Source organism: Dysidea avara, chromosome 12, assembly GCF_963678975.1.
Source record: "Dysidea avara chromosome 12, odDysAvar1.4, whole genome shotgun sequence".
Taxonomy (NCBI): domain Eukaryota; kingdom Metazoa; phylum Porifera; class Demospongiae; order Dictyoceratida; family Dysideidae; genus Dysidea; species Dysidea avara.
This window is the reverse complement of record NC_089283.1, coordinates 20637243-20650544: the sequence shown is the minus strand read 5'-3', so window position 1 is coordinate 20650544 and position 13302 is coordinate 20637243.

The following is a 13302-nucleotide window of genomic DNA, read 5'->3' as shown; positions in this document are numbered from 1 at the left end:
GCATTGTGTGCATGATCTCTACTAGGTGGCTAGCTCTACATTGCAAACAATTAATTTTGGCTTTGTTCTGTACCAACAATGTCCCAGTATTGCAAGTAGTCTAGTATGGGTAATATGATAATATTATGTGGTTTCTTCCTAGCAATGTTGCATACTAAGACCACTGTGTTTTCACCATGCAGCACCCGCATGTATTTTTACTGCCATACGCATTTCCCATTGATTTAACCATTATTTCATCTGGTCTGCCAAGTTTTGAGGATGTTGATGTGCAGTTCAGTTTTCAAGATTGCCATAGCTAACCTGTGCATTGTAGCCAAGAGAATTAATGTGAAAGATTGGTGCAATGAAGTTCGCAAGTGAGAAGTTGATCCTCCGAGTGGAACTGATCATGTGACAAAGGATGACTGTATGTAGCTACATCTATTGTATAATGTACAAACCTCATGCAATCACGAGTATAATTGTACATGATTAGGTAAAGAGGATAGTTGCCAAACTAGCTATGTTGAGGTAGCTAATCGCCTGTTATGCAGAGAGCATCAGGCCTTGGAGCCCAGGGAGTACATAGTATACAAAAATAAGTCTAGCTAGCTATTATTGTGGCAAGTAGTATAGAGATAATGGTGATAATGGATATATGGTAATGACCTGCCCGCCCACACTCTATATTAGGAATTTTTCTGATGAAACAGAAAATCACCAAATAGTGGTGCTAAATGTTTACTGTGATGTGTTGCCATGGCAACATGCAATAAATATGCAAGTTCGCTGCTGCAGGCAGGCATTATTCAATGAGAGGCAGCTGTTGCAGTACCATAACCAAAGTACTGCACAAGCCATACACAGCAATAATAATAATATTATTGGTAATTGCTAGTTTTGCACTTTGCAGATGTCAATTTAGTGCAGTCAAGCATTATTTAGTTTAGGGTATAAAGGTAAAAGGTTGCATTCAAAAATAATGAAAGAAACTGAAGCACAATAAGAAACATCGTTAATAAAAAGCACCAACAAAAAATGACAATTGGCCAAATAGCTGTAGTTGGCATCATTTTAATCCTGACCACTGACTTTATAGCTCTCTATACTTTGTGCATGAGCTATTACACATGAAGGTATAGTTGCAACACATGTACAGTCAAGTAGTTACTATACTGTGTCACTAACATACCAAGACTGCCATGACTTACTTACTAGTGAATATACTATTTTAAACACTATAATATGTATATAGTACCTCTGAAAAGGACTGGCATAAACGAATGAAAATTTTTTGATGGAATACCTAACATTAAAGTATGCACAAATTATTTGTATACTGAATTAAAATAATTTGTCGCTTTAATTTCCGTCAATACAGCCAGCGACAAAAATTTTTTGACTATAAAATTTTCCTGATTTAAGATATAGCATTTTCACAAGAGTGCAGTATGCTAGGAGGGATGGGGTAGTATGCTTTTTTTAAATGTTGGCCTTAGTAGCAGCACATAGAGAAATAATTCAATTTAGCACTAGTGTTTGGTTAGGATATTTTAAGGTGGTGGAAGCTGAACTCTGAATGACCGCATCCTTCAGGAGCTGAGTAGTAGTGTACGCAATAAACAGTCATCATCCCTTCAATGCCTATGCTCCAACAAGTCAGATACTAATACACAAAAGTGTGCCCTGTGACACAAAAACAGCACACTTAGGGCACACTTTTTGTGTGCAAAGCACATGTACACTTCATATTTTTACAGTGAAGGATTAGCAGGCAGAAAACTATAAAACATTAACACTGATCCTAGCAATAGCTATCACATTAACATTTTTACAGTACATAGGAAGGAGGAAGAAAAAAGAGTACTCTCTGTACACTTGTGAGAATGCTGAAAATTATAGATGGCCCCAAACAAAGCAAAGAACAACTTTAAAATGCATGCTTATATCAAATGTAGTATGGAAAACTAAAAGTGATTGTCTTTGACATAATACAATCACTAAGGCCAACATATTACCAATGTACATGTAATCCAAATTTTTTAATGAGATCGGTATCTGGATACTTATCAAAGTCAGCAATGGTAAGTACATCGGTTTTTGCAGGGGTACTGCTCACTTCAACCCCACCCCAATAACAACAATTCCACAAGGACAGTAAGTTTGTGCATTGTTCATATTCATAGTAACGTTCTTTCTCTAGTTTGTAACCTCCCATTATAAACAATTTTCTATTATGAAATGTTTCTTTAAGAGTAAGTTGAAGATTTTCTTGATCAAATCCTTCGATGCACTTCACATGAGTATGAAATGTTAGAAGGTTAGGAGAGTTCATTATAAGAGCAGTAATACCTTCACCGGTCACAGAATTTACATCTAACACCACATGTACCAGTCCACCATGAGCTGATATTGTACTCATAAACGTCTCAGGAATATCAATTGTTTCTGAGTGGAAGCATAGCTCTTGTAAACTGTAACAATTCACGGTCGAAAGTGTTTTTCCTCTAGTACATTGACAAGTAATATACTTTAATTTCTTACATAAGCCCACCATAGCCATAGGGTGAATATCAAATATGATGCAGGATTCAAGGAATGGAACATGAGCAACTAAAATGGACTCTTTCTTTCAAAAGCTGTCACAAAACCAATCACAATTTAACTCAATTGCTATCAAAGTAACTAAGTTTTGATATAGCTCAATCATTTTGATTTTCTCATCAGCAGTACTTGGCTCTGTCAAACATAATTCCAATGCCAAATGGGTCAGTCTCATACCATTCAACACATCCCAAAACTCTACCTTATCTTCTACTTCTAGAATGCCAATTAAGTTGAGCCCTTGCAGGTTGCTACAGTAGCTAGCAATTGATCGCAAACCTTGTAAATTTGTCAGATAATTCATACTGGACTGCAAGTTTAGTTGTCGAAGGTTAAGACAAGCAATGGCCACTTGTTCCAAGTGACCAGAAAGCAAACAACCACAACACAATAAATCAAAATCAAATACATAATTAAAGGAGGGAGGACTAACAATTTTTAGCCCAAATTTTAATTCTTTTTCACCTGATTCCATACTTGCTGCCTTATACACTATCTCACCACCATACATACAACTGGTGAGAAACACCCATGGAAACTCTCCATCTAAGCCGAGCACTAGTTTTTGCAATGGGGAGAACAGCAGTTTGACCAAACTCTATTTGAAATTCTGGAATATTGGGGAAAAGATCAAAAGATCTTCTATTATAGTAGAACTTGAGGAAACCATGATGACCAGGTGGCGAGTTACGATTTAAAATTAACCACACTCTAAGCATTTCATTTATTAGTGAACAATCAAAGCTTGAAGTTATGAAATTAATATGCTGTGGAATGAATCCATTACCCATCCATTCTTTTACCCATGAATACATTGGAGCTACAAATGGGCCAATGTTTACCATATGATAACCTAAGTTTCCACCCAGTACGTATATACATCTTTACTCAAATCATAAGTTCCTTCAAGTTTGTATTAAATGTTAATGTTAAAAGGTGCCATGTCTCACGGTTCCACTTAGTGTCCAGCTTCTGTAGTTGCTTCATGTTATCCAAAACACTTCTTACTTGTTCAAAATCTAATTCAGTTGTTGGTATATCTAGCTGTATCACGTTCCTGCAATGGTCTAGTAACTTAATTAGTTTAGAGGGCGGGACATGGTCTGGGAAGGACAAGTTTGTGACCCCAGTAGTCAGTGGTTTGTTCATTGAAATATCATGTCAGTGAAGTGGAATTATGACTTATTCCACTAGTATTTGCACCAACTGGGTTAATGGGAATGGAAGTACTTTCACTTTTGCGTGAGAAACTGCAATAAAATAATGACTGCCTGCCAAGCTGCATAATTGAAAGTCTTTAAAATAGAAATCAATTTCAAGGTGTAGTAGCAACGGGGAAGTAAAGTGCTTATCAGAATAGCCTTACAAAATACTCTAATAGAGAGCCATTTTACTCTGATAATTAAACCAGTCTGAAATTTTTGTCAACTTGCCAGGTCACTACTAGAGGGATAAAAACTTCATGACAACACTGCTTTCATAGGCTCATTATTGATGTAGTCTACCGATACATCCACTGTGCATCTATGTATATGGGTAATCCTATGTCTATCTCTTGTGAATGTTAAGAGGCCATATCACAATTTTACTCATTGTATGTCTTGTCCACTATTAGTGTCAGTTGGTGTTGACAAGAAGAGTTGCATATAGTAACATTAGCAATGTGGAAATGGATTTGTCCGTTTGCTGCTCATTCCTCTGATAAAAATTTGCATATTATCAAAAGTGAAGCTTTACTTGTGGTGGTTATAGGCAAAAAGTTCTATATTATTTACCTACGTACCATTAATTGTTTGTGAAGTAAAATTTATTCCCTGGTAATTTTGTCCAACTATTTCATACAAATGTTTTGAATTTACTATTTTAATAATTATAGGTGCACCCGATAGTCATATCAGCTGTTGAAAATACCTGATATTGGCTTTGTTTGTATAATGTAGTGAACAAGCAGCAGATACAGTTGTACAAGTTTCTGTTTAACATTACTTGAACATCATGCACACAGTGCTCTCATAATATCCTAAACATATATATACACTGTATGTTTATGTATACAGAATTTTGGTTTCATTTAGATCACAAATTGTTGAAGAAAACGTTTCTTCCAGTTTATCAGTTTGAGAATAATAGTTAAAATTGATAGTTCAACATAATAATACAAAAAGTCCTATCGTTCTATTTTGAATTATTGTACTGGCAATTTCACCAACATGTATTGCGACTACTGAATTGCTGTATATGTGCCCAAGTTTTTCTTTAGGCCTCACCAACTTAGTTAGCTATTTCACAGGCCTGACCAGCCCACATTTTGTGTAGATTAAAATACAGTATATATATCTTGCCTATATGTTTTGATTTGCAATGCTCTGATCAAATCCGATCAATTAGTGCAACCAGTGACTCTGTACCCCACATTATGGTAGCTAGCTATTCTAGACATTTACTGTAGTTTCTAGAATCTGGACTCCACTCTAGCAACATCTGCTTTTAAAGTTACTTTCATGCAAGGCTACCAAATGTGAGAAAATCTGCAGGCTGCCTGGACAATTTAAAAAGCAAGAAAATCTGTATGTGGTTATAGCTTTATCCTGTGAAGTTACAATGTTTGAACACTTTTATTCAGTACATACATGATGTCTAAAAATTTCATGCATTTTGCATGAGCATAATTATGGGGTTCTTGCAGATATTAATCAGTGCATGAATATTGCTAGAAAAAAATTCTTCATTAAACATGCCAGTGATTAATACATACATGCATTAACGTTGTACCTATTAAATGCATACATTAATAAGTATAGCGCTTTATAATATGCACTATAGCAGCTGTAGTTGTAAACACTATTACTAGTCAAGTACGTACACACAGGCCTTTTATTGCCTCAAACGTCCATTGATTGAACAATACTCCCTCCAAGAAGTTGGCCAAGGCTGAAACTTAAAGGAAGGACACCACTAGGAGTTGAGCCTGCAGCTTAATTTGACACAACATGGGAAAACTCACCATGTTCATATATGGTAAGGATTAACAGACCAAGAGGTCTTTCTTGATTTTATGGGTGGTGGTGCATGGCCATTCTTAGTTGATGCAGTGATTTGTCTAATTCCATTATATAATGTAAGGTGTGCAAAATTTCTTTAATGCACACTTCAGTTTTCTTTTTATGACAGACATGCATATAAGCATTGCATGACTTGCCCCTCTATGTGGACATGACAAGTATGCGAATACAGCAAAAACATCAAGTGGCTTCCTTTAAGATAGTCGAGTAATGTCGGTCTCAAACTCAGCTAAGATACCAAACATAGCCAAGGTGTACTTCATGACCTCATTAATAAAGCCACCTCATTATAGTGACCATGTTAAGTAGGTCCCAAAACATAGCTAAGGTATACTTCATGACCTCATAAATAAGTAATCATTGACAAATATATACTACATAGATTTCAGGACTCTGTAATTCCATAAGTAAAATTAAATTTTCAGAATATTCGCACATACATCATTAATTACCACTGAACCATTCAGTCATGTAATTAGACTTTCCGTCAACACCATGAGACCAGGTACCTCTCTGCTGCTGTAATAGTTTGTAGTGTGAAAGATACTTGCATATTCATATCCCAGGCTTAGTCTTGCCACATATATAAATCCTAGTGCAGGTTGACTAGAAGCTATAGTCTATATGCACTTGTGATATGTTTTGCACTGCAGATGGTAGTCGCAACAATACACACTGACAAACACGCCATACACTTTGTTGAAGTATACCCATGTAAATGTTTCTGGCAAGTGGAATGTATTGAATTTCACAACAAATCAGATTCCACAGCATTCATGGTATCATTCTTATGGCAAAATATATGTGTATCTTGAGTATCAATTTTACTATCCAAATAGCGGAGTACTTAAGGAGCTACTACTGTATCTGAGTATTTGTTGCAGTCCTACTACTAATTAATTAAAAATATCACTTTTTAATCAGATATTTCAACCACTGATCTCACTTCCTACGTGCTTGCATATTTGAAGGATTTGTATATGTGTAGCACGGGTGTGAGGTTTAGCAGGGTTACATTCTTGGAAAGACCTTTACAAGAAGATCTGGTAGTGAACTTTGAGGCTTCTACTGCATAGATTGAAAGGTTTAAGTTTGGCTGATTGCTGCTCTGGTATCTGACCATGCCGTGCATGTACTTTACACTAAATGTAATGCAATCATAGGTACAGTAAACCTTGACACTCACTAAGATAGTAACCATTACATGACTGATGCAACAAACAGTGTCAAATTATAGAAGTATTACAGAGGTGTCGGATTAGAACAGTTTCATTGTAGTGCGGCTTTGTAGAGGTGTCCAATTAGAGCACAAACTGCTCTGATCCGACACCCCTGAACTCAGAATACCTTTACAATACATGCAGGCATGACACCATTGCATAAACAAATGAACAGAATGTAAAAGCAAGAGGAGCATGACTATAGTTAGTTATAAGTTTGCTAAACTACTGAGTAGCCTTTGGAAACTGGATACAATGACTCACATCCATTAAACTGAGATACTCAATCGTGCAGTCTCAAAGCAAATACATCCATTTTAAACTGTCACACCATGTACATCAGCTTCACAGTGCTCACTACTTGTGACATTTTCTTACGAGAAGTAGCCTTCATTCCAACTCGCATTCCAAGCTTTAGTCATTCAGGCTTCAGTCGATCTCGTCACATTCATGTTTCCGGTGACTGAGAAAGCATGTCTTGTTGAGGAGGGAAATGCTCACCTACGTAGTTGTCTGCAGACTTCACAACATCGCTTGAGGAATAGATTTTGACATGCCATTCCGTGCCATATTTAACCCGAGATTCAATCTGGTCAAACCAATGTAATTTTTCCGTAAAACAAACAAAAACGGTAAGTTCACAAAACATGAATTTTTTTTTTTTAAGTAAAAGTGGGCCCAAAAAAAAATTCGCAAAAAAAATCGTCCGCGGCAAGAAGTGATTACTGTGACGTCAGGTGTTAAGCTTACCACTCAAATAAAGTTTCACTGTTTGTCAGTGTTTGATGTTTGTTGAACTACCAGTTGAATTGATACTTATTATAGTATCGTTTCTGTCATCTGTTCGTGACAAGATAAGACTGAGGTGTGTTTCGAGGAAGCTACGAAGTATCTGCGCCGGTGACATTCCGACATTGTGGCGCGAGTTTGAATGGCCTTGTTATGAGGACCGTGATTGCGAAGAGTTGTGTTTACAGAGTGTGTTAAAGTCGTGTGGTGAACATGTACAACTACTGTCCTTCCCAGACCATGTGCCGCCCTCTAAACTAATTAAGTTACTAGACCATTGCAGGAACGTGATACAGCTAGATATACCAACGACTGAATTACATCTTGAACAAGTAAGAAGTGTTTTGGATAACATGAAACAATTACAGAAGCTGGACACTAAGTGGAATCGTGAGACATGGCGCCTTTTAACATTAACGTTTAATACAAACTTGAAGGAGCTTACAGTTCGAGTAAAAATGCATATAATGAGTGGAGACTATGGTTATATTTATGCAAACACTAGACCCTTTGTAGGTCCAATATATGCATGGGTAAAAGAATGGATGGATAAAGAATTTGTTCCACAACATATTAATTTCATAACTTCAAGCTTTGACACTGACTTTTATACGCTAGCAACCGAAATGCTTAGAGTATGGTTTATTTTAAATCGTGACTCGCCACCTGGTCATCATGGTTTCCTCAAGTTCTATTGCAAGAAGTCTCTTGATCTTTTTCCCAATATTCCAGAATTTCAAATAGTGTTTGGTCAAACTGCTGTTCTTCCCATTGCAAAAACTAGTGACTTAGGAGTACTTGGGTTAGATACAGAGTACCCATGGGTGTTCCTTACCAGTTGTGTGCATGGTGGTGAGACAGTGTATAAGGCAGCATGTATGCAATCTTGTGAAGAAGATGTAGAATTAAAGTTTGTCAGTCCTCCCACTTTTAATTATTTGGTTGATTTTGATATGTCATGGTGTGGTTGTTTGCTTTCTGTTCATTTGGAACAAGTGGCTGTTTCTTGTCCTAACCTTCAACGACTAAGCTTGCGGTCCAGTAAGAAGTGTCTGACAAGTTTACAAGGTTTGCGATCAATCGCTAGCTACTGTAACAACTTGCAAGGGCTCAACTTAATTGGCATTTCAGAAGTAGAAGATAAGATACAGCTTTGGGATGTGTTGAGTGGTATGAAACTGACCCATTTGGCATTGGAATTATGTGTGACAGAACCAAGCACTGCTAATGAGAAAATCAAAATGATTGAGGTGTATCAAAAATTTGTTGTTCTGATAGCAATTGAATTAAATAATCGGTTTTGTGACACCTGTAAAAGCCTTAGAGACAAGGAGTCCATTTTAGTTGCTCACTTTCCATCCCTTGAATTCTGTGTCATACCTGATATTCACCCTATGGCTATACAGGACATTATCAATACCTGTAAGAAATTAAAGTATCTTAATTGTGAATGTGCTAGGGAGGAATTTTTTTTGTTTGTTAATTACTGTAGTTTACAAGAGCTATGCTTCCGCTCAGAAAGAATTGATATTCCCGAAACTTTTATGAGTACAATATCAGCTCATGGTGGACTGGTACATGTAGTGTTAGATGTAAATTCTGTGACCAGTGAAGGTATTACTGCTCTTATAATGAATTCTCCTAATCTTCTAACATTTCATATTTATGTGAATTGCATTGATGGACTAGATCAAGAAAATCTTCAACTTACTCTTAAAGAAATATTTCGTAATAGAAAATTGTTTACTACGGGAGGTTACAAACTAGCGAAAGAACATTACTATGAATATGAACAGCACACAAACTTATTGTCTTTGTGGAACTATCCCTTTTGGAATAATGTTGGAGTGAGGTGTACCTCTGAGGACACCGACATACTTACCCTTGCTGACTTTGACAAGAATCCAGGAATGTATAAATTCCTATCTTTTTATTGGTAATCTGTTGGTCTAATGACTGTCATATGGCAAGTCACTTTATAGTTATAAGCTTGCATTTTATAGTGTCGTTTACTTTTGTACTATCCCAATATTGAATATTCCACTGTTTATTTGTTATTAGACAAGCCATGAGAGTCTTGGTACTTGATCTACATGTGTTCCAACATCTACTAACCTTCATGTTAAGTCGTATGATCATACACAATTATTAAGTTTGCAAAATAGTGGAGTGCTGCATAGAACAAAAGTTGGTAGTTATGATCAGATGAAGCCTGATTTGTTTGTAGATGAAGTCTCTACAGGGTGGGTGATTTGTTGTAACTGAAGTCTCTACAGGGTGATATTGTTTGTAGCTGAACTCTCTACAAGATGATTAATTTTGTTTCTAGCTGATCCCCCTACGGGTGACTTGTTTCTGATCTCTCTATAAGGTGACTTGCTTCTAGCCAATCTCTCTACAGGGTAACTTGTTTACACAGTAGCTGAACTCTCTACAAGGTGGTTTCTTTGTAGCTGAACTCTCCACAGAGTGATTTGTTTCTATCTGATCTTCTCTACAGGGTTTCTTTGTCTGGCTAATCTCTCTAAAGGGTGATTTGTTTTTGTAGCTGAACTCTCTACACTACAGGTCACTGGTTTCTAACTGATCACTCTACAGGGTGGGTTCTTTGTAGCTGAACTTTCCACAAGGTGACTTCTAGCTGATCTCTCTACAGGGTTACCTGATCTCTCTACTGGGTGACTTGTATCTAGCTGAACTCTCTACAGGGTGACCTGTTTGTAACTGAAATCTCTACAGGGTGATTTATTTGAAGCTGAATTCTCTACAGGGTGACTTGTTTCTAACTGATCTCTCTATAGCGTAACTTATTTGTGGCTGAACTCTCAACAGTGTAATTTCTTTGTAGTTGAACTCTCTACAAAGTAACTTCTTCTAGCTCATCACTCCACAGGGTGACTTGTTTCTCTGTGACCTCTCTACAACGTGACTTGTTTCTAGCTGAACTCTCTACAGGGTGATTTGTTCATAGCTAAACTTTCTACAGGGTGATTTGTTTGTAGCTGAAGTTTCTACAGGGTGACTTGTTTCTAGCTGATCTCTCTATAGGGTAACTGTTTTGTAGCTGAACTCTCTACAGTGTGATTTGTTTGTAGCTGAACTCTGATTTGTTTGTAGCTGAACTCTCTACAGGGTGATTTGTTTGTAGCTGAACTCTCTGCAGGGTAGTTTCTTTGTAGTTGAACTATATACAAGGTGACTTCTTCTAGCTGATCTCTCCACAGGGTGACTTGTTTCTAGCTGATCTCTCTACTGGGTGACTTATTTGTAGCTGAACTCTTTACAGGGTGATTTGTTTGCAGCTGAACTATCGACAGGGTGACTAATTTTCTAGCTGTTCTCTCTATAGGGTAACTTGTTTGTAGCTGCATAAACTCTGGTTTCGTTGTAGCTGAACTCTCTACAGGGTGACTTATTTTCTAGCTGTTCTCTTTATAGGGTAACTTGTTTGTAGCTGAACTCTCTACAGGATGCTTTCTTTGTAGTAGCTGAAATCTCTGCAAGGTGACTTCTTCTAGCTGATCACTCTACAGAGTGACTTGTTTCTAGCTGATCTCTCTACAGTGTGACTTGTTTGTAGCTAAACTCTCTACAGGGTGATTTGTTTATAGCTGAACTCTCTGCAGGGTGGTTTCTTTGTAGCTGAGCTCTCTACAAGGTGATTTCTTTTAGCTGATCTCTCTGCAGGGTGACTTGTTTCTAGCTGATCTCTCTACAGGGTGATTTGTTTGTAGTCTACAGGGTTACTTGTTTGTAGATGATCTCTATATGGTAGCTTGTTTCTAGCTAATCTCTTTGCAGGGTAACTTGAATTCTCTACAGAGTGATTTGTTTGTAGCTGAACTCTCCACACTACAGGGTAACTTTTTCTAGCTGATCTCTCTACAGTGTGATTTGTTTGTAGCTGATCTCTCTACAGGTTGACTTGTTTCTAGCTGATCTAACAGAGTGATTTGTTTGTTGCTGAACTCTCCACATGTTGACTTGGTTATAGCTGATCTCTCTGCATGCAGGGTGATTCATTTCTAGCTAATCTCTCTACAGGGTGACTTGTCTCTAGCTGATCTATCTACAGGGTGATGTGTTTGTAGCTGAATTTTCTACAGGGTATTTTGTTTGTAGTTGAACTCTCTACTAGGTGATTTGTTTGTGTCTGAACTTTCTTGGATGGCTTGTAGCTGAACTCTCTACAGGGTGACTTGTTTCTAGCTGATCTCTCTACAGGGTGAGTTTTTCTAGCTGAACTCTGTACAGGGTGATTTGTTTTTAACTGATCTCTCTACAGGGTGAGTTTTTCTGGCTGAACTCTCTACAGGGTTTTTTTTTTTTTTTCCCCGGGCTGGATGGACTGCCCTTGCCTTACTGAATTCATATGAATAAACAAGTCCTTAAACAAGTCTCTAATAACAAGCACCTAAATCAACTAACTATTATTCACCTGGGCTGTTCAGTGGATTGATAATGAACTGTTATTTCCTTTGTGAATAACTCAGCAAGCAGTTGGGCATATCATCAATAAACTCTTGAATGCCGAATCTACTAATGATTCTACCAAACTCCTTCTGTTTCATTTTAAAATGTTACAACTGATCATTTTATCAACTGGGGTATGGTATGTATTTGTTATAACATGATTACTCAAAATATAGTGCCCTCAGGATATCATGTTTATATCCCTTATGAGTATGGTATAATTAACCCATGCACATGTGATAATAGATTTGTAATAATTGCAGGCCCACACTCCCGAGCAGTGGAAGAATTGGAAGGTGAAACTACAAAGTTCCCACCTTGTTTGGGTGGTGGTGTAGCAAAATTATAATCATCCTTATATATAGTGATGCAAATTGTTATTGTACATGTTCGATGTATGTATTGAGTTCTCATATTACATCATGACTGTTAGTAGAGCTCTAACTGTTAGTATTCGTACAGGTGCACACACAAAGCAAGTGAAGCAAAAGCAAAGCCTTCGGCTGCCACTAGCAGTCATGTCAACCCAGTGAACCAGCATTGGGGCACCTATGCACTACTCAGATGCTATGAGTCAGCACCAGCAAAATCCTCCTGGGGAAGGACTAATAACCCACAGGAGGCTGTACCATGTCTCACAGGTGAAGGTTTGGGCACCCACCTGGATCTTCACCCACTATATATGCAAGACATGGACAGTTGGAATTCCAGTTAATACACCAAGTACCCATTGATGTTACAGCTGGGTGGGCTGCTTCCCCAGTTAATAACACCAGGCCACCACACACACACACACTGCACACACTAATTTAAGTATTCCAACTGTTCAAAGATCAGACTGTTTGGTTTATAAACATGCAAAGTAGATGGTTGTCATTGTGTTTGCTGTAATACCAGTAGGGATACCAGTGCAAGGGCAGTGCCTTAGTTTATGAATAGCACAGAAAATACCTCCTTGCATGCTGTTCAAAATACACATAAACACTCCACTTGTTCACAATTGCTTGGCAGTTTGTAGTATGCTTGAGCACATACTAACACAATACTAGAACTACAGCTTATTTCCTAGGTTCATTGTACTATTTAGAAAGCGTAATTGCAGTTTAAATGCTGAGTAATTTAATGTTGGGAAGGGGCATTGGGAGAGGAATTCAGGAACCCCCTTTGAAATT